The sequence below is a fragment of the Triticum aestivum genome, chromosome 1B (genome assembly GCF_018294505.1).
Source record: "Triticum aestivum cultivar Chinese Spring chromosome 1B, IWGSC CS RefSeq v2.1, whole genome shotgun sequence".
In the NCBI taxonomy this organism is placed as follows: Eukaryota; Viridiplantae; Streptophyta; class Magnoliopsida; order Poales; family Poaceae; genus Triticum; species Triticum aestivum.
In genome coordinates this window covers 299,886,512-299,908,889 of record NC_057795.1, presented here as the reverse complement: position 1 = coordinate 299,908,889, position 22,378 = coordinate 299,886,512, and positions in this window count along the sequence as shown.

The following is a 22,378-nucleotide window of genomic DNA, read 5'->3' as shown; positions in this document are numbered from 1 at the left end:
AATACAATGCCTTGGCGTAGCTACTAAGCATCAGGTCAAGTAAATAGGCAACAAGCCTTGTGTTCCATTGGATTGCATCTAAAGAGTCCTTAACTCCAAAGATTCGAAGAGAAAACAATCAAAATCATGCCTGAAACAAAACACGCAAGAAAAAAGTAAACATGTAGCCTGGAGAGGGCGAGCCGGCAAGCCATGAAGGTAATCGCCTGGATTTTTACTCTCGAGGCTCAGTGATTCGTAAGATCTGCTTCTCCCTGTCTCGCGATAATAATCTCTGCTAGAGAGAGAGAGAGAGAGAGAGAGAGAGAGACTAACTATAGCCGGAGAGATGCATAACTGCGGATGCAACACATAATTGGCATCTCTTGGTTGCACCATGGTGTAAGCATTTCCCAAATAGGTGTTGGTGACATTTAAAACATAATAAATCAGTAATACCACATAATTGAAAGATCATGATTTACAACAGAAATTGCAAGCTCATGTATACCGAAAAATATAAATGCTTATGGTTGTAATAGAATTAGAAATAACCGAGAGCCTTAAAAAAGGCATGTTGAAAGTGATAACTTGTGATTCCATTGTAGATGTCAAAGTACATCGTCCATGGATGGAGCAGTTAACCTTGCAACCCCCAACAACTATCTGCCTACATTGTAATATTCTAAGACGATGAAATTCCCATTGAACAATATATACCTGCAATCGTAGATTATTTTTTGCAGGAACCTCCATAGTAGATTCAGCATGTAGCCTGAAAGAAGGAACATAAGATGTCGCTGTCTTGCTGTAAATCAAATTTGCTGATCCACGTGTTGCAAGAAGCCTTGCAACCTATGGCAGAAATACACACAATAATTAAGATAGCCAGCAGAAACAACAGTATTCAGCAACCACATGAATACAATGCCTTGGCGTAGCTACTAACCATCAGGTCAAGTAAATAGGCAACAAGCCTTGTGTTCCATTAGATTGCATCTAAAGAGTCCTTAACTCCAAAGATTCAAAGAGAAAACAATCAAAATCTTGCCTGAAACAAAACACGCAAGAAAAAAGTAAACATGTACCCTGGAGAGGGCGAGCCGGCAAGCCATGAAGGGAATCGCTTGGATTTTTACTCTCGAGGCTCAGCGATTCGTAAGATCTGCTTCTCCCTGTCTCACGATAATAATCTCCGCTAGAGATAGAGAGAGAGAGAGAGAGAGAGAGAGAGAGAGAGAGACTAACTATAGCCGGAGAGGCCGATGCATAACTGCGGATGCAACACATAATTGGCATCTCTTGGTTGCACCATGGTGTAGGCATTTCCCAAATAGGTGTTGCTGACATTTAAAACATAATAAATCAGTAAGACCTCATAATTTGAAGATCGTGATTTACAACAGAAATTGCAAGCTCATGTATACCGAAAAATATAAATGCTTATGGTTGCAATAGAATTAGAAATAACCGAGAGCCTTAAAAAGGGCATGTTGAAAGTGATAACTTGTGATTCCATTGTAGATGTCAAAGTACATCGTACATGGATGGAGCAGTTAACCTTGCAACCCCCAACAACTATCTGCCTGCACTGTAATATTCTAAGACGATGAAATTCCCATTGAATAGTATATACCTACAATAGTAGATTCTTTTTTGCAGGAACCTCAGTAGTAGATTCAGCATGTAGCCTAAAAGAAGGAACATAAGACGTCGCTGTCTTGCTGTAAATCAAATTTGCTGATCCATGTGTTGCAAGAACCCTTGCAACCTATGGCAGAAATACACACAATAATTAAGACAGCCAGCAGAAACAACAGTATTCAGCGACCACATGAATACAATGCCTTGGCGTAGCTACTAAGCATCAGGTCAAGTAAATAGCCAACAAGCCTTATGTTCCATTGGATTGCATCTAAAGAGTCCTTAACTCCAAAGATTCAAAGAGAAAACAATCAAAATCATGGCTGAAACAAAACACGCAAGAAAAAAGTAAACATGTAGCCTGGAGAGGGCGAGCCGGCAAGCCATGAAGGGAATCGCCTGGATTTTTACTCTCGAGGCTCAGTGATTCGTAAGGTCTGCTTCTCCTTGTCTCGCGATAACAATCTCTGCTGGAGAGAGAGAGAGAGAGAGAGAGAGAGAGAGGGACTAACTATAGCCGGAGAGATGCATAACTGCGGATGCAACACATAATTGGCATCTCTTGGTTGCCCCATGGTGTAAGCGTTTGCCAAAAAGGTGTTGGTGACATTTAAAACATAATAAATCAGTAATACCACATAATTGAAAGATCGTGATTTACAACAGAAATTGCAAGCTCATGTATACCGAAAAATATAAATGCTTATGGTTGCAATAGAATTAGAAATAACCGAGAGCCTTAAAAAGGCATGTTGAAAGTGATAACTTGTGATTCCATTGTAGATGTCAAAGTACATCGTCCATGGATGGAGCAGTTAACCTTGCAACCCCCAACAACTATCTGCCTGCACTGTAATATTCTAAGATGATGAAATTCCCATTGAACAATATATACCTGCAATAGTAGATTATTTTTTGCAGGAACCTCCATAGTACATTCAGCATGTAGCCTAAAAGAAGGAACATAAGACGTCGCTGTCTTGCTGTAAATCAAATTTGCTGATCCACGTGTTGCAAGAAGCCTTGCAACCTATGGCAGAAATACACACAATAATTAAGACAGCCAGCAGAAACAACAGTATTCAGCGACCACATGAATACAATGCCTTGGCGTAGCTACTAAGCATCAGGTCAAGTAAATAGGCAACAAGCATTGTGTTCCATTGGATTGCATCTAAAGAGTCCTTAACTCCAAAGATTCGAAGAGAAAACAATCAAAATCATGCCTGAAACAAAACACGCAAGAAAAAAGTAAACATGTAGCCTGGAGAGGGCGAGCCGGCAAGCCATGAAGGGAATCGCCTGGATTTTTACTCTCGAGGCTCAGTGATTCGTAAGATCTGCTTCTCCCTGTCTCGCGATAATAATCTCTGCTAGAGAGAGAGAGAGAGAGAGAGAGAGAGAGAGAGAGACTAACTATAGCCGGAGAGATGCATAACTGCGGATGCAACACATAATTGGCATCTCTTGGTTGCACCATGGTGTAAGCATTTCCCAAATAGGTGTTGGTGACATTTAAAACATAATAAATCAGTAATACCACATAATTGAAAGAGCGTGATTTACAACAGAAATTGCAAGCTCTTGTATACCGAAAAATATAAATGCTTATGGTTGCAATAGAATTAGAAATAACCGAGAGCCTTAAAAAAGGCATGTTGAAAGTGATAACTTGTGATTCCATTGTAGATGTCAAAGTACATCGTCCATGGATGGAGCAGTTAACCTTGCAACCCCCAACAACTATCTGCCTACATTGTAATATTCTAAGACGATGAAATTCCCATTGAACAATATATACCTGCAATAGTAGATTATTTTTTGCAGGAACCTCCATAGTAGATTCAGCATGTAGCCTGAAAGAAGGAACATAAGATGTCGCTGTCTTGCTGTAAATCAAATTTGCTGATCCACGTGTTGCAAGAAGCCTTGCAACCTATGGCAGAAATACACACAATAATTAAGATAGCCAGCAGAAACAACAGTATTCAGCAACCACATGAATACAATGCCTTGGCGTAGCTACTAACCATCAGGTCAAGTAAATAGGCAACAAGCCTTGTGTTCCATTAGATTGCATCTAAAGAGTCCTTAACTCCAAAGATTCAAAGAGAAAACAATCAAAATCATGCCTGAAACAAAACACGCAAGAAAAAAGTAAACATGTACCCTGGAGAGGGCGAGCCGGCAAGCCATGAAGGGAATCGCTTGGATTTTTACTCTCGAGGCTCAGCGATTCGTAAGATCTGCTTCTCCCTGTCTCGCGATAATAATCTCCGCTAGAGAGAGAGAGAGAGAGAGAGAGAGAGACTAACTATAGCCGGAGAGGCCGATGCATAACTGCGGATGCAACACATAATTGGCATCTCTTGGTTGCACCATGGTGTAGGCATTTCCCAAATAGGTGTTGGTGACATTTAAAACATAATAAATCAGTAAGACCTCATAATTTGAAGATCGTGATTTACAACAGAAATTGCAAGCTCATGTATACCGAAAAATATAAATGCTTATGGTTGCAATAGAATTAGGAATAACCGAGAGCCTTAAAAAGGGCATGTTGAAAGTGATAACTTGCGATTCCATTGTCGATGTCAAAGTACATCGTACATGGATGGAGCAGCTAACCTTGCAACCCCCAACAACTATCTGCCTGCACTGTAATATTCTAAGACGATGAAATTCCCATTGAATAGTATATACCTACAATAGTAGATTCTTTTTTGCAGGAACCTTAGTAGTAGATTCAGCATGTAGCCTAAAAGAAGGAACATAAGATGTCGCTGTCTTGCTGTAAATCAAATTTGCTGATCCACGTGTTGCAAGAAGCCTTGCAACCTATGGCAGAAATACAGACAATAATTAAGACAACCAGCAGAAACAACAGTATTCAGCGACCACATGAATACAATGCCTTGGCGTAGCTACTAAGTTTCAGGTCAAGTAAATAGCCAACAAGCCTTATGTTCCATTGGATTGCATCTAAAGAGTCCTTAACTCCAAAGATTCAAAGAGAAAACAATCAAAATCATGGCTGAAACAAAACACGCAAGAAAAAAGTAAACATGTAGCCTGGAGAGGGCGAGCCGGCAAGCCATGAAGGGAATCGCCTGGATTTTTACTCTCGAGGCTCAGTGATTCGTAAGGTCTGCTTCTCCCTGTCTCGTGATAACAATCTCTGCTAGAGAGAGAGAGAGAGAGAGAGAGAGACTAACTATAGCCGGAGAGATGCATAACTGCGGATGCAACACATAATTGGCATCTCTTGGTTGCCCCATGGTGTAAGCATTTGCCAAAAAGGTGTTGGTGCCATTTAAAACATAATAAATCTGTAATACCACATAATTGAAAGATCGTGATTTACAACAGAAATTGCAAGCTCATGTATACTAAAAAATATAAATGCTTATGGTTGCAATAGAATTAGAAATAACCGAGAGCCTTAAAAAAGGCATGTTGAAAGTGATAACTTGTGATTCCATTGTAGATGTCAAAGTACATCGTCCATGGATGGAGCAGTTAACCTTGCAACCCCCAACAACTATCTGCCTACATTGTAATATTCTAAGACGATGAAATTCCCATTGAACAATATATACCTGCAATAGTAGATTATTTTTTGCAGGAACCTCCATAGTAGATTCAGCATGTAGCCTGAAAGAAGGAACATAAGATGTCGCTGTCTTGCTGTAAATCAAATTTGCTGATCCACGTGTTGCAAGAAGCCTTGCAACCTATGTCAGAAATACACACAATAATTAAGATAGCCAGCAGAAACAACAGTATTCAGCAACCACATGAATACAATGCCTTGGCGTAGCTACTAACCATCAGGTCAAGTAAATAGGCAACAAGCCTTGTGTTCCATTAGATTGCATCTAAAGAGTCCTTAACTCCAAAGATTCAAAGAGAAAACAATCAAAATCATGCCTGAAACAAAACACGCAAGAAAAAAGTAAACATGTACCCTGGAGAGGGCGAGCCGGCAAGCCATGAAGGGAATCGCTTGGATTTTTACTCTCGAGGCTCAGCGATTCGTAAGATCTGCTTCTCCCTGTCTCGCGATAATAATCTCCGCTAGAGAGAGAGAGAGAGAGACTAACTATAGCCGGAGAGGCCGATGCATAACTGCGGATGCAACACATAATTGGCATCTCTTGGTTGCACCATGGTGTAGGCATTTCCCAAATAGGTGTTGGTGACATTTAAAACATAATAAATCAGTAAGACCTCATAATTTGAAGATCGTGATTTACAACAGAAATTGCAAGCTCATGTATACCGAAAAATATAAATGCTTATGGTTGCAATAGAATTAGGAATAACCGAGAGCCTTAAAAAGGGCATGTTGAAAGTGATAACTTGCGATTCCATTGTAGATGTCAAAGTACATCGTACATGGATGGAGCAGCTAACCTTGCAACCCCCAACAACTATCTGCCTGCACTGTAATATTCTAAGACGATGAAATTCCCATTGAATAGTATATACCTACAATAGTAGATTCTTTTTTGCAGGAACCTCAGTAGTAGATTCAGCATGTAGCCTAAAAGAAGGAACATAAGACGTCGCTGTCTTGCTGTAAATCAAATTTGCTGATCCACGTGTTGCAAGAAGCCTTGCAACCTATGGCAGAAATACAGACAATAATTAAGACAACCAGCAGAAACAACAGTATTCAGCGACCACATGAATACAATGCCTTGGCGTAGCTACTAAGTATCAGGTCAAGTAAATAGCCAACAAGCCTTATGTTCCATTGGATTGCATCTAAAGAGTCCTTAACTCCAAAGATTCAAAGAGAAAACAATCAAAATCATGCCTGAAACAAAACACGCAAGAAAAAAGTAAACATGTAGCCTGGAGAGGGCGAGCCGGCAAGCCATGAAGGGAATCGCCTGGATTTTTACTCTCGAGGCTCAGTGATTCGTAAGGTCTGCTTCTCCCTGTCTCGTGATAACAATCTTTGCTAGAGAGAGAGAGAGAGAGAGAGAGAGAGAGAGAGACTAACTATAGCCGGAGAGATGCATAACTGCGGATGCAACACATAATTGGCATCTCTTGGTTGCCCCATGGTGTAAGCATTTGCCAAAAAGGTGTTGGTGCCATTTAAAACATAATAAATCAGTAATACCACATAATTGAAAGATCGTGATTTACAACAGAAATTGCAAGCTCATGTATACTAAAAAATATAAATGCTTATGGTTGCAATAGAATTAGAAATAACCGAGAGCCTTAAAAAAGGCATGTTGAAAGTGATAACTTGTGATTCCATTGTAGATGTCAAAGTACATCGTCCATGGATGGAGCAGTTAACCTTGCAACCCCCAACAACTATCTGCCTGCACTGTAATATTCTAAGACGATGAAATTCCCATTGAACAATATATACCTGCAATAGTAGATTATTTTTTGCAGGAACCTCCGTAGTAGATTCAGCATGTAGCCTGAAAGAAGGAACATAAGACGTCGCTGTCTTGCTGTAAATCAAATTTGCTGATCCACGTGTTGCAAGAAGCCTTGCAACCTATGGCAGAAATACACACAATAATTAAGACAGCCAGCAGAAACAACAGTATTCAGCGACCACATGAATACAATGCCTTGGCGTAGCTACTAAGCATCAGGTCAAGTAAATAGGCAACAAGCCTTGTGTTCCATTGGATTGCATCTAAAGAGTCCTTAACTCCAAAGATTCAAAGAGAAAACAATCAAAATCATGCCTGAAACAAAACACGCAAGAAAAAAGTAGACATGTACCCTGGAGAGGGCGAGCCGGCAAGCCATGAAGGGAATCGCCTGGATTTTTACTCTCAAGGCTCAGCGATTTGTAAGGTCTGCTTCTCCCTGTCTCGCGATAATAATCTCTGCTAGAGAGAGAGAGAGAGAGAGAGAGAGAGAGAGAGAGGGAGAGAGAGACTAACTATAGCCGGAGAGGCCGATGCATAACTGCGGATGCAACACATAATTGGCATCTCTTGGTTGCACCGTGGTGTAAGCATTTCCCAAATAGGTGTTGGTGACATTTAAAACATAATAAATCTGTAATACCTCATAATTTGAAGATCGTGATTTACAACAGAAATTGCAAGCTCATGTATACCGAAAAATATAAATGCTTATGGTTGCAATAGAATTAGAAATAACCGAGATCCTTAAAAAAGGCATGTTGAAAGTGATAACTTGTGATTCCATTGTAGATGTCAAAGTACATCGTCCATGGATGGAGCAGTTAACCTTGCAACCCCCAACAACTATCTGCCTACACTGTAATATTCTAAGACGATGAAATTCCCATTGAACAATATATACCTACAATAGTAGATTCTTTTTTGCAGGAACCTTAGTAGTAGATTCAGCATGTAGCCTAAAAGAAGGAACATAAGACGTCGCTGTCTTGCTGGAAATCAAATTTGCTGATCCACGTGTTGCAAGAAGCCTTGCAACCTATGGCAGAAATACACACAATAATTAAGACAGCCAGCAGAAACAACAGTATTCAGTGACCACATGAATACAATGCCTTGGCGTAGCTACTAAGCATCAGGTCAAGTAAATAGGCAACAAGCCTTGTCTTCCATTGGATTGCATCTAATGAGTCCTTAACTCCAAAGATTCGAAGAGAAAACAATCAAAATCATGCATGAAACAAAACACGCAAGAAAAAAGTAAACATGTAGCCTGGAGAGGGCGAGCCGGCAAGCCATGAAGGGAATCGCCTGGATTTTTACTCTCGAGGCTCAGTGTTTCGTAAGGTCTGCTTCTCCCTGTCTCGCGATAATAATCTCTGCTAGAGAGAGAGAGAGAGAGAGAGAGAGAGAGAGACTAACTATAGCTAGAGAGATGCATAACTGCGGATGCAACACATAATTGGCATCTCTTGGTTGCACCATGGTGTAAGCATTTCCCAAATAGGTGTTGGTGACATTTAAAACATAATAAATCAGTAATATCACATAATTGAAAGATCGTGATTTACAACAGAAATTGCAAGCTCATGTATACCGAAAAATATAAATGCTTATGGTTGCAATAGAATTAGAAATAACCGAGAGCCTTAAAAAAAGGCATGTTGAAAGTGATAACTTGTGATTCCATTGTAGATGTCAAAGTACATTGTCCATGGATGGAGCAGTTAACCTTGCAACCCCCAAGAACTATCTGCCTGCACTCTAATATTCTAAGACGATGAAATTCCCATTGAACAATATATACCTGCAATAGTAGATTATTTTTTGCAGGAACCTCCGTAGTAGATTCAGCATGTAGCCTGAAAGAAGGAACATAAGACGTCGTTGTCTTGCTGTAAATCAAATTTGCTGATCCACGTGTTGCAAGAAGCCTTGCAACCTATGGCAGAAATACACACAATAATTAAGACAGCCAGCAGAAACAACAATATTCAGCGATCACATGAATACAATGCCTTGGCGTAGCTACTAAGCATCAGGTCAAGTAAATAGGCAACAAGCCTTGTGTTCCATTGGATTGCATCTAAAGAGTCCTTAACTCCAAAGATTCGACGAGAAAACAATCAAAATCATGCCTGAAACAAAACACGCAAGAAAAAAGTAAACATGTAGCCTGGAGAGGGCGATCCGGCAAGCAATGAAGGGAATCGCCTGGATTTTTACTCTCGAGGCTCAGTGATTCGTAAGGTCTGCTTCTCGCTGTCTGGCGATAATAATCTCTGCCAGAGAGAGAGAGAGAGAGAGAGAGAGAGAGAGAGAGACTAACTATAGCCGGAGAGATGCATAACTACGGATGCAACACATAATTGGCATCTCTTGGTTGCACCATGGTGTAAGCATTTGCCAAATAGGTGTTGGTGACATTTAAAACATAATAAATCAGTAATACCACATAATTGAAAGATCGTGATTTACAACAGAAATTGCAAGCTCATGTATACCGAAAAATATAAATGCTTATGGTTGCAAGAGAATTAGAAATAACCGAGAGCCTTAACAAAGGCATGTTGAAAGTGATAACTTGTGATTCCATTATAGATGTCAAAGTACATCGTCCATGGATGGAGCAGTTAACCTTGCAACCGCCAAAAACTATCTGCCTGCACTGTAATATTCTAAGATGATGAAATTCCCATTGAACAATATATACCTGCAATAGTAGATTATTTTTTGCAGGAACCTCCGTAGTAGATTCAGCATGTAGCGTAAAAGAAGGAACATAAGACGTTGCTGTCTTGTTGTAAATCAAATTTGCTGATCCACGTGTTGCAAGAAGCCTTGCAACCTATGGCAAAAATACACACAATAATTAAGACAGCCAGCAGAAACAACAGTATTCAGCGACCACATGAATACAATGCCTTGGCGTAGCTACTAAGCATCAGGTCAAGTAAATAGGCAACAAGCCTTGTGTTCCATTGGATTGCATCTAAAGAGTCCTTAACTCCAAAGATTCGAAGAGAAAACAATCAAAATCATGCCTGAAACAAAACACACAAGAAAAAAGTAAACATGTACCTGGAGAGGGCGAGCCGGCAAGCCATGAAGGGAATCGCCTGGATTTTTACTCTCGAGGCTCAGCGATTCGTAAGGTCAGCTTCTCCCTGTCTCGTGATAATAATCTCTGCTAGAGAGAGAGAGAGAGAGAGAGAGAGAGAGAGAGAGACTAACTATAGCCGGAGAGGCCGATGCATAACTGCGGATGCAACACATAATTGGCATCTCTTGGTTGCACCATGGTGTAGGCATTTCCCAAATAGGTGTTGGTGACATTTGAAACATAATAAATCAGTAAGACCTCATAATTTGAAGATCGTGATTTACAACAGAAATTGCAAGCTCATGTATACCGAAAAATATATATGCTTATGGTTGCAATAGAATAAGAAATAACCGAGAGCCTTAAAAAAGGCATGTTGAAAGTGATAACTTGTGATTCCATTGTAGATGTCAAAGTACATCGTCCATGGATGGAGCAGTTAACCTTGCAACCCCCAACAACTATCTGCCTGCACTGTAATATTCTCAGATGATGAAATTCCCATTGAACAGTATATACCTACAATAGTAGATTCTTTTTTGCAGGAACCTCGGTAGTAGATTCAGCATGTAGCCTAAAAGAAGGAACATAAGACGTCGCTGTCTTGCTGTAAATCAAATTTGCTGATCCACGTGTTGCAAGAAGCCTTGCAACCTATGGCAGAAATACACACAATAATTAAGACAGCCAGCAGAAACAATAGTATTCAGCGACCACATGAATACAATGCCTTGGCGTAGCTACTAAGCATCAGGTCAAGTAAATAGGCAACAAGCCTTGCGTTCCATTGGATTGCATCTAAAGAGTCCTTAACTCCAAAGATTCAAAGAGAAAACAATCAAAATCATGCCTGAAACAAAACACGCAAGAAAAAAGTAAAGATGTAGCCTGGAGAGGGCGAGCCGGCAAGCCATGAAGGGAATCGCCTAGATTTTTACTCTCGAGGCTCAGTGATTCGTAAGGTCTGCTTCTCCCTGTCTCGCGATAATAATCTCTACTAGAGAGAGAGAGAGAGAGAGAGAGAGACTAACTATAGCCGGAGAGATGCATAACTGCGGATGAAACACATAATTGGCATCTCTTGGTTGCACCATGGTGTAAGCATTTGCCAAATAGGTGTTGGTGACATTTAAAACATAATAAATCGGTAATACCACATAATTGAAAGATCGTGATTTACAACAGAAATTGCAAGCTCATGTATACTGAAAAATATAAATGCTTATGGTTGCAATAGAATTAGAAATAACCGAGAGCCTTAAAAAAGGCATGTTGAAAGTGATAACTTGTGATTCCATTGTAGATGTCAAAGTACATCGTCCATGGATGGAGCAGTTAACCTTGCAACCCCCAACAACTATCTGCCTGCACTGTAATATTCTAAGACGATGAAATTCCCATTGAACAATATATACCTGCAATAGTAGATTATTTTTTGCAGGAACCTCCGTAGTAGATTCAGCATGTAGCCTGAAAGAAGGAACATAAGACGTCGTTGTCTTGCTGTAAATCAAATTTGCTGATCCACGTGTTGCAAGAAGCCTTGCAACCTATGGCAGAAATACACACAATAATTAAGACAGCCAGCAGAAACAACAGTATTCAGCGACCACATGAATACAATGCCTTGGCGTAGCTACTAAGCATCAGGTCAAGTAAATAGGCAACAAGCCTTGTGTTCCATTGGATTGCATCTAAAGAGTCCTTAACTCCAAAGATTCGAAGAGAAAACAATCAAAATCATGCCTGAAACAAAACACACAAGAAAAAAGTAAACATGTACCTGGAGAGGGCGAGCCGGCAAGCCATGAAGGGAATCGCCTGGATTTTTACTCTCGAGGCTCAGCGATTCGTAAGGTCTGCTTCTCCCTGTCTCATGATAATAATCTCTGCTAGAGAGAGAGAGAGAGAGAGAGAGAGAGAGAGAGAGACTAACTATAGCCGGAGAGGCCGATGCATAACTGCGGATGCAACACATAATTGGCATCTCTTGGTTGCACCATGGTGTAGGCATTTCCCAAATAGGTGTTGGTGACATTTGAAACATAATAAATCAGTAAGACCTCATAATTTGAAGATCGTGATTTACAACAGAAATTGCAAGCTCATGTATACCGAAAAATATATATGCTTATGGTTGCAATAGAATAAGAAATAACCGAGAGCCTTAAAAAAGGCATGTTGAAAGTGATAACTTGTGATTCCATTGTAGATGTCAAAGTACATCGTCCATGGATGGAGCAGTTAACCTAGCAACCCCCAACAACTATCTGCCTGCACTGTAATATTCTAAGACGATGAAATTCCCATTGAACGGTATATACCTACAATAGTAGATTCTTTTTTGCAGGAACCTCAGTAGTAGATTCAGCATGTAGCCTAAAAGAAGGAACATAAGACGTCGCTGTCTTGCTGTAAATCAAATTTGCTGATCCACGTGTTGCAAGAAGCCTTGCAACCTATGGCAGAAATACACACAATAATTAAGACAGCCAGCAGAAACAATAGTATTCAGCGACCACATGAATACAATGCCTTGGCGTAGCTACTAAGCATCAGGTCAAGTAAATAGGCAACAAGTCTTGCGTTCCATTGGATTGCATCTAAAGAGTCCTTAACTCCAAAGATTCGACGAGAAAACAATCAAAATCATGCCTGAAACAAAACACGCAAGAAAAAAGTAAAGATGTAGCCTGGAGAGGGCGAGCCGGCAAGCCATGAAGGGAATCGCCTGGATTTTTACTCTCGAGGCTCAGTGATTCGTAAGGTCTGCTTCTCCCTGTCTCGCGATAATAATCTCTACTAGAGAGAGAGAGAGAGAGAGAGAGAGACTAACTATAGCCGGAGAGATGCATAACTACGGATGCAACACATAATTGGCATCTCTTGGTTGCAGCATGGTGTAAGCATTTGCCAAATAGGTGTTGGTGACATTTAAAACATAATAAATCAGTAATACCACATAATTGAAAGATCGTGATTTACAACAGAAATTGCAAGCTCATGTATACCGAAAAATATAAATGCTTGTGGTTGCAATAGAATTAGAAATAATCGAGAGCCTTAACAAAGGCATGTTGAAAGTGATAACTTGTGATTCCATTGTAGATGTCAAAGTACATCGTCCATGGATGGAGCAGTTAACCTTGCAACCCCCAACAACTATCTGCCTGCACTGTAATATTCTAGGATGATGAAATTCCCATTGAACAATATATACCTGCAATAGTAGATTATTTTTTGCAGGAACCTCCGTAGTAGATTCAGCATGTAGCGTAAAAGAAGGAACATAAGACGTCGCTGTCTTGCTGTAAATCAAATTTGCTGATCCACGTGTTGCAAGAAGCCTTGCAACCTATGGCAAAAATACACACAATAATTAAGACAGCCAGCAGAAACAACAGTATTCAGCGACCACATGAATACAATGCCTTGGCGTAGCTACTAAGCATCAGGTCATGTAAATAGGCAACAAGCCTTGTGTTCCATTGGATTGCATCTAAAGAGTCCTTAACTCCAAAGATTCGACGAGGAAACAATCAAAATCATGCCTGAAACAAAACACGCAAGAAAAAAGTAAACATGTAGCCTGGAGAGGGCGATCCGGCAAGCCATGAAGGGAATCGCCTGGATTTTTACTCTCGAGGCTCAGTGATTCGTAAGGTCTGCTTCTCGCTGTCTGGCGATAATAATCTCTGCTAGAGAGAGAGAGAGAGAGAGAGAGAGAGAGAGAGACTAACTATAGCCGGAGAGATGCATAACTGCGGATGCAACACATAATTGGCATCTCTTGGTTGCACCATGGTGTAGGCATTTCCCAAATAGGTGTTGGTGACATTTAAAACATAATAAATCAGTAAGAACTCATAATTTGAAGATCGTGATTTACAACAGAAATTGCAAGCTCATGTATACCGAAAAATATAAATGCTTATGGTTGCAATAGAATTAGAAATAACCGAGAGCCTTAAAAAAGGCATGTTGAAAGTGATAACTTGTGATTCCATTGTAGATGTCAAAGTACATCGTCCATGGATGGAGCAGTTAACCTTGCAACCCCCAACAACTATCTGCCTGCACTGTAATATTCTAAGACGATGAAATTCCCATTGAACAGTATATACCTACAATAGTAGATTCTTTTTTGCAGGAACCTCAGTAGTAGATTCAGCATGTAGCCTAAAAGAAGGAACATAAGACGTCGCTGTCTTGCTGTAAATCAAATTTGCTGATCCACGTGTTGCAAGAAGCCTTGCAACCTATGGCAGAAATACACACAATAATTAAGACAGCCAGCAGAAACAACAGTATTCAGCGACCACATGAATACAATGCCTTGGCGTAGCTACTAAGGATCAGGTCAAGTAAATAGGCAACAAGCCTTGCGTTCCATTGGATTGCATCTAAAGAGTCCTTAACTCCAAAGATTCAAAGAGAAAACAATCAAAATCATGCCTGAAACAAAACACGCAAGAAAAAAGTAAAGATGTAGCCTGGAGAGGGCGAGCCGGCAAGCCATGAAGGGAATCGCCTAGATTTTTACTCTCGAGGCTCAGTGATTCGTAAGGTCTGCTTCTCCCTGTCTCGCGATAATAATCTCTGCTAGAGAGAGAGAGAGAGAGAGAGAGAGAGAGAGACTAACTATAGTCGGAGAGATGCATAACTGCGGATGCAACACATAATTGGCATCTCTTGGTTGCACCATGGTGTAAGCATTTGCCAAATAGGTGTTGGTGACATTTAAAACATAATAAATCAGTAATACCACATAATTGAAAGATCGTGATTTACAACAGAAATTGCAAGCTCATGTATACCGAAAAATATAAATGCTTATGGTTGCAATAGAATTAGAAATAACCGAGAGCCTTAAAAGAGGCATGTTGAAAGTGATAACTTGTGATTCCATTGTAGATGTCGAAGTACATCGTCCATGGATGGAGCAGTTAACCTTGCAACCCCCAACAACTATCTGCCTACACTGTAATATTCTAAGACGATGAAATTCCCATTGAACAATATATACCTGCAATAGTAGATTATTTTTTGCAGGAACCTCCGTAGTAGATTCAGCATGTAGCCTGAAAGAAGGAACATAAGACGTCGTTGTCTTGCTGTAAATCAAATTTGTTGATCCACGTGTTGCAAGAAGCCTTGCAACCTATGGCAGAAATACACACAATAATTAAGACAGCCAGCAGAAACAACAATATTCAGCGACCACATAAATACAATGCCTTGGCGTAGCTACTAAGCATCAGGTCAAGTAAATAGGCAACAAGCCTTGTATTCCATTGGATTGCATCTAAAGAGTCCTTAACTCCAAAGATTCGACGAGAAAACAATCAAAATCATGCTTGAAACAAAACACACAAGAAAAAAGTAAACATGTACCTAGAGAGGGCGAGCCGGCAAGCCATGAAGGGAATCGCCTAGATTTTTACTCTCGAGGCTCAGTGATTCGTAAGGTCTGCTTCTCCCTGTCTCGCGATAATAATCTCTGCTAGAGAGAGAGACAGAGAGAGAGAGAGAGAGAGAGAGAGACTAACTATAGCCGGAGAGATGCATAACTACGGATGCAACACATAATTGGCATCTCTTGGTTGCACCATGGTGTAAGCATTTGCCAAATAGGTGTTGGTGACATTTAAAACATAATAAATCAGTAATACCACATAATTGAAAGATCGTGATTTACAACAGAAATTGCAACTCATGTATACCGAAAAATATAAATGCTTATGGTTGCAATAGAATTAGAAATAATCGAGAGCCTTAACAAAGGCATGTTGAAAGTGATAACTTGTGATTCCATTGTAGATGTCAAAGTACATCGTCCATGGATGGAGCAGTTAACCTTGCAACCCCCAACAACTATCTGCCTGCACTGTAATATTCAAAGATGATGAAATTCCCATTGAACAGTATATACCTACAATAGTAGATTCTTTTTTGCAGGAACCTCCGTAGTAGATTCAGCATGTAGCGTAAAAGAAGGAACATAAGACGTCGTTGTCTAGCTGTAAATGAAATTTGCTGATCCACGTGTTGCAAGAAGCCTTGCAACCTATGGCAAAAATACACACAATAATTAAGACAGCCAGCAGAAACAACAGTATTCAGCGACCACATGAATACAATGCCTTGGCGTAGCTACTAAGCATCAGGTCAAGTAAATAGGCAACAAGCCTTGTGTTCCATTGGATTGCATCTAAAGAGTCCTTAACTCCAAAGATTCGAAGAGAAAACAATCAAAATCATGCCTGAAACAAAACACACAAGAAAAAAGTAAACATGTACCTGGAGAGGGCGAGCCGGCAAGCCATGAAGGGAATCGCCTAGATTTTTACTCTCGAGGCTCAGTGATTCGTAAGGTCTGCTTCTCCCTGTCTCGTGATAATAATCTCTGCTAGAGAGAGAGAGAAAGAGAGAGAGAGAGAGAGAGAGAGAGAGAGAGAGAGACTAACTATAGTCGGAGAGATGCATAACTACGGATGCAACACATAATTGGCATCTCTTGGTTGCACCATGGTGTAAGCATTTGCCAAATAGGTGTTGGTGACATTTAAAACATAATAAATCAGTAATACCACATAATTGAAAGATCGTGATTTACAACAGAAATTGCAAGCTCATGTATACCGAAAAATATAAATGCTTATGGTTGCAACAGAATTAGAAATAACCGAGAGCCTTAACAAAGGCATGTTGAAAGTGATAACTTGTGATTCCATTGTAGATGTCAAAGTACATCGTCCATGGATGGAGCAGTTAACCTTGCAACCCCCAACAACTATCTGCCTGCACTGTAATATTCTAAGACGATGAAATTCCCATTGAACAGTATATACCTACAATAGTAGATTCTTTTTTGCAGGAACCTCAGTAGTAGATTCAGCATGTAGCCTAAAAGAAGGAACATAAGACGTCGCTGTCTTGCTGTAAATCAAATTTGCTGATCCACGTGTTGCAAGAAGCCTTGCAACCTATGGCAGAAATACACACAATAATTAAGACAGCCAGCAGAAACAACAGTACTCAGCGACCACATGAATACAATGCCTTGGCATAGCTACTAAGCATCAGGTCAAGTAAATAGGCAACAAGCCTTGTGTTCCATTGGATTGCATCTAAAGAGTCCTTAACTCCAAAGATTCGAAGAGAAAACAATCAAAATCATGCCTAAAACAAAACACGCAAGAAAAAAGTAAACATGTACCCTGGAGAGGGCGAGCCGGCAGGCCATGAAGGGAATCGCCTGGATTTTTACTCTCGAGGCTCAGCGCTTCGTAAGATCTGCTTGTCCTTGTCTCGCGATAATAATCTCTGCTAGAGAGAGAGAGAGAGAGAGAGAGAGAGAGAGACTAACTATAGCCGGAGAGGCCGATGCATAACTGCGGATGCAACACATAATTGGCATCTCTTGGTTGCACCATGGTGTAAGCATTTCCCAAATAGGTGTTGGTGACATTTAAAACATGATAAATCAGTAAGACCTCATAATTTGAAGATCGTGATTTACAACAGAAATTGCAAGCTCATGTATACCGAAAAATATAAATGCTTATGGTTGCAATAGAATTAGAAATAACCGAGAGCCTTAAAAAAGGCATGTTGAAAGTGATAACTTGTGATTCCATTGTAGATGTCAAAGTACATCGTCCATGGATGGAGCAGTTAACCTTGCAACCCCCAACAACTATCTGCCTGCACTGTAATATTCTAAGACGATGAAATTCCCATTGAACAATATATACCTCCAATAGTAGATTCTTTTTTGCAGGAACCTCAGTAGTAGATTCAGCATGTAGCCTAAAAGAAGGAACATAAGACGTCACTGTCTTGCTGTAAATCAAATTTGCTGATCCACGTGTTGCAAGAAGCCTTGCAACCTATGGCAGAAATACACACAATAATTAAGACAGCCAGCAGAAACAACAGTATTCAGCGACCACATGAATACAATGCCTTGGCGTAGCTACTAAGCATCAGGTCAAGTAAATAGGCAACAAGCCTTGTGTTCCATTGGATTGCATCTAAAGAGTCCTTAACTCCAAAGATTCGAAGAGAAAACAATCAAAATCATGCCTGAAACAAAACACGCAAGAAAAAAGTAAACATGTACCCTGGAGAGGGCGAGCCGGCAAGCCATGAAGGGAATCGCCTGGATTTTTACTCTCGAGGCTCAGCGATTCGTAAGGTCAGCTTCTCCCTGTCTCGTGATAATAATCTCTGCTAGAGAGAGAGAGAGAGAGAGAGAGAGACTAACTATAGCCGGAGAGGCCGATGCATAACTGCGGATGCAACACATAATTGGCATCTCTTGGTTGCACCATGGTGTAGGCATTTCCCAAATAGGTGTTGGTGACATTTAAAACATAATAAATCAGTAAGACATCATAATTTGAAGATCGTGATTTACAACAGAAATTGCACGCTCATGTATACCGAAAAATATAAATGCTTATGGTTGCAATAGAATTAGAAATAACCGAGAGCCTTAAAAAAGGCATGTTGAAAGTGATAACTTGTGATTCCATTGTAGATGTCAAAGTACATCGTCCATGGATGGAGCAGTTAACCTTGCAAACCCCAACAACTATCTGCCTGCACTGTAATATTCTAAGACGATGAAATTCCCATTGAACAATATATACCTGCAATAGTAGATTATTTTTTGCAGGAACCTCAGTAGTAGATTCAGCATGTAGCCTGAAAGAAGGAACATAAGACGTCGCTGTCTTGCTGTAAATCAAATTTGCTGATCCACGTGTTGCAAGAAGCCTTCCAACCTATGGCAGAAATACACACAATAATTAAGACAGCCAGCAGAAACAACAGTATTCAGCGACCACATGAATACAATGCCTTGGCGTAGCTACTAAGCATCAGGTCAAGTAAATAGGCAACAAGCCTTGTGTTCCATTGGATTGCATCTAAAGAGTCCTTAACTCCAAAGATTCGAAGAGAAAACAATCAAAATCATGCCTGAAACAAAACACGCAAGAAAAAAGTAAACATGTACCCTGGAGAGGGCGAGCCGGCAGGCCATGAAGGGAATTGCCTGGATTTTTACTCTCGAGGCTCAGCGATTCGTAAGGTCAGCTTCTCCCTGTCTCGTGATAATAATCTCTGCTAGAGAGAGAGAGAGAGAGAGAGAGAGAGACTAACTATAGCCGGAGAGGCCGATGCATAACTGCGGATGCAACACATAATTGGCATCTCTTGGTTGCACCATGGTGTAAGCATTTCCCAAATAGGTGTTGGTGACATTTAAAACATAATAAATCAGTAAGACCTCATAATTTGAAGATCGTGATTTACAACAGAAATTGCAAGCTCATGTATACCGAAAAATATAAATGCTTATGGTTGCAATAGAATTAGAAATAAACGAGAGCCTTAAAAAAGGCATGTTGAAAGTGATAACTTGTGATTCCATTGTAGATGTCAAAGTACATCGTCCATGGATGGAGCAGTTAACCTTGCAACCCCCAACAACTATCTGCCTGCACTGTAATATTCTAAGACGATGAAATTCCCATTGAGCAATATATACCTCCAATAGTAGATTCTTTTTTGCAGGAACCTCAGTAGTAGATTCAGCATGTAGCCTAAAAGAAGGAACATAAGACGTCGCTGTCTTGCTGTAAATCAGATTTGCTGATCCACGTGTTGCAAGAAGCCTTGCAACCTATGGCAGAAATACACACAATAATTAAGACAGCCAGCAGAAACAATAGTATTCAGTGACCACTTGAATACAATGCCTTGGCGTAGCTACTAAGCATCAGGTCAAGTAAATAGGCAACAAGCCTTGTGTTCCATTGGATTGCATCTAAAGAGTCCTTAACTCCAAAGATTCGAAGAGAAAACAATCAAAATCATGCCTGAAACAAAACACGCAAGAAAAAAGTAAACATGTACCCTGGAGAGGGCGAGCCGGCAAGCCATGAAGGGAATCGCCTGGATTTCTACTCTCGAGGCTCAGCGATTCGTAAGGTCAGCTTCTCCCTGTCTCGTGATAATAATCTCTGCTAGAGAGAGAGAGAGAGAGAGAGAGAGAGACTAACTATAGCCGGAGAGCCCGATGCATAACTGCGGATGCAACACATAATTGGCATCTCTTGGTTGCACCATGGTGTAGGCATTTCCCAAATAGGTGTTGGTGACATTTAAAACATAATAAATCAGTAAGACCTCATAATTTGAAGATCGTGATTTACAACAGAAATTGCAAGCTCTTGTATACCGAAAAATATAAATACTTATGGTTGCAATAGAATTAGAAATAACTGAGAGCCTTAAAAAAGGCATGTTGAAAGTGATAACTTGTGATTCCATTGTAGATGTGAAAGTACATCGTCCATGGATGGAGCAGTTAACCTTGCAACCCCCAACAACTATCTGCCTGCACTGTAATATTCTAAGACGATGAAATTCCCATTGAACAGTATATACCTACAATAGTAGATTCTTTTTTGCAGGAACCTCAGTAGTAGATTCAGCATGTAGCCTAAAAGAAGGAACATAAGACATCGCTGTCTTGCTGTAAATCAGATTTGCTGATCCACGTGTTGCAAGAAGCCTTGCAACCTATGGCAGAAATACACACAATAATTAAGACAGCCAGCAGAAACAATAGTATTCAGCGACCACATGAATACAATGCCTTGGCGTAGCTACTAAGCATCAGGTCAAGTAAATAGGCAACAAGCCTTGTGTTCCATTGGATTGCATCTAAAGAGTCCTTAACTCCAAAGATTCGAAGAGAAAACAATCAAAATCATGCCTGAAACAAAACACGCAAGAAAAAAGTAAACATGTACCCTGGAGAGGGCGAGCCGGCAAGCCATGAAGGGAATCGCCTGGATTTTTACTCTCGAGGCTCAGCGATTCGTAAGGTCAGCTTCTCCCTGTCTCGTGATAATAATCTCTGCTAGAGAGAGAGAGAGAGAGAGAGAGAGAGAGAGACTAACTATAGCCGGAGAGGCCGATGCATAACTGCGGATGCAACACATAATTGGCATCTCTTGGTTGCACCATGGTGTAGGCATTTCCCAAATAGGTGTTGGTGACATTTAAAACATAATAAATCAGTAAGACCTCATAATTTGAAGATCGTGATTTACAACAGAAATTGCAAGCTCTTGTATACCGAAAAATATAAATACTTATGGTTGCAATAGAATTAGAAATAACTGAGAGCCTTAAAAAAGGCATGTTGAAAGTGATAACTTGTGATTCCATTGTAGATGTCAAAGTACATCGTCCATGGATGGAGCAGTTAACCTTGCAACCCCCAACAACTATCTACCTGCACTGTAATATTCTAAGACGATGAAATTCCCATTGAACAGTATATACCTACAATAGTAGATTCTTTTTTGCAGGAACCTCAGTAGTAGATTCAGCATGTAGCCTAAAAGAAGGAACATAAGACATCGCTGTCTTGCTGTAAATCAGATTTGCTGATCCACGTGTTGCAAGAAGCCTTGCAACCTATGGCAGAAATACACACAATAATTAAGACAGCCAGCAGAAACAATAGTATTCAGCGACCACATGAATACAATGCCTTGGCGTAGCTACTAAGCATCAGGTCAAGTAAATAGGCAACAAGCCTTGTGTTCCATTGGATTGCATCTAAAGAGTCCTTAACTCCAAAGATTCGAAGAGAAAACAATCAAAATCATGCCTGAAACAAAACACGCAAGAAAAAAGTAAACATGTACCCTGGAGAGGGCGAGCCGGCAAGCCATGAAGGGAATCGCCTGGATTTTTACTCTCGAGGCTCAGCGATTCGTAAGGTCAGCTTCTCCCTGTCTCGTGATAATAATCTCTGCTAGAGAGAGAGAGAGAGAGAGAGAGAGAGAGAGAGAGACTAACTATAGCCGGAGAGGCCGATGCATAACTGCGGATGCAACACATAATTGGCATCTCTTGGTTGCACCATGGTGTAGGCATTTCCCAAATAGGTGTTGGTGACATTTAAAACATAATAAATCAGTAAGACCTCATAATTTGAAGATCGTGATTTACAACAGAAATTGCAAGCTCATGTATACCGAAAAATATAAATGCTTATGGTTGCAATAGAATTAGAAATAACTGAGAGCCTTAAAAAAGGCATGTTGAAAGTGATAACTTGTGATTCCATTGTAGATGTCAAAGTACATCGTCCATGGATGGAGCAGTTAACCTTGCAACCCCCAACAACTATCTGCCTGCACTGTAATAT